Raw genomic sequence first — 1,044 nt, 5'->3', positions numbered from 1 at the left:
GTATAGAAACACAACCACTAGAACAGACAGATGGCATCACCAGGTATAGAAACACAACCACTAGAACAGACAGATGGCATCACCAGTTATAGAAACACAACCACTAGAACAGACAGATGGCATCACCATGTATAGAAACACAACCACTAGAACAGACAGATGGCATCACCAGGTATAGAAACACAACCACTAGAACAGACAGATGGCATCACCAGGTATAGAAACACAACCACTAGAACAGACAGATGGCATCACCAGGTATAGAAACACAACGACTAGAAGCGCCTGTTCTAAACTCCTTACCACTCTGTATGTCCACATCACAGTCCAGGTCAAACAACGAGTCTGAAACAGGAGACAGTTGCTTTGAGTCAGTCAGCCAGTCACAGTGTGTGTGTGTGTGTGTGTGTGTGTGTGTGTGTGTGTGTGTGTGTGTGTGTGTGTGTATAACTTACCATTGAACTCCAAATGAAGATCCAAATGTTCCAGAATGGCCTCCAGGTCTAATTCTGAGAAACAGGAAGGAAACAGTCAAACAGCCAATCAACTCCATTAAACAGCCAATCACCTTCCCTGGCTCTGACTAAACAGCCAATCACCTCCCTGGCTCTGACTAAACAGCCAATCACCTCCCTGGCTCTGACTAAACAGCCAAACACCTTACCTGGCTCTGACTAAACAGCCAATCACCTCCCTGGCTCTGACTAAACAGCCAATCACCTCCCTGGCTCTGACTAAACAGCCAATCACCTCCCTGGCTCTGACTAAACAGCCAAACACCTTACCTGGCTCTGACTAAACAGCCAATCACCTTACCCGGCTGTGCCTCACCAGGAAGTGAAGTAACATTATAACAACAACTATACCCGTTCCCTCATGAGTGACAGGTTCTTGGGGCGCGCGAAAGACACGTTTCCAAGGTGAGGAGGACAATTATGAGATGGAGTTACGTCGGGATGCCACCGGGCTGCAAGCAAAGTCAGGAGAAGATGAATATTTGGACAGGGACACAGAAAGGTGGATTTCTGAGGAGGAAGAGGAATA

The 1,044-nt window shown here is 47.0% G+C and overlaps 1 long non-coding RNA gene across 1 annotated transcript; it reads right to left on the bottom strand.

The window, feature by feature from the left end:
• Nucleotides 1-292: 292 nt before the first annotated feature.
• Nucleotides 293-824, bottom strand: LOC123489290. The gene is made up of 3 exons (XR_006660530.1): nt 812-824; nt 456-720; nt 293-345 (listed from the first exon to the last, which is right to left on the bottom strand). It is a non-coding gene; the product is annotated as an uncharacterized LOC123489290 (long non-coding RNA).
• Between the last annotated feature and the right edge of the window lie 220 nt (nt 825-1,044).

This window comes from Coregonus clupeaformis, unplaced genomic scaffold (assembly GCF_020615455.1).
Source record: "Coregonus clupeaformis isolate EN_2021a unplaced genomic scaffold, ASM2061545v1 scaf2969, whole genome shotgun sequence".
Taxonomy (NCBI): Eukaryota; Metazoa; Chordata; class Actinopteri; order Salmoniformes; family Salmonidae; genus Coregonus; species Coregonus clupeaformis.
The sequence above is the reverse complement of the archived record's forward strand: the minus strand, read 5'-3'. Positions and strand labels throughout refer to the sequence as shown.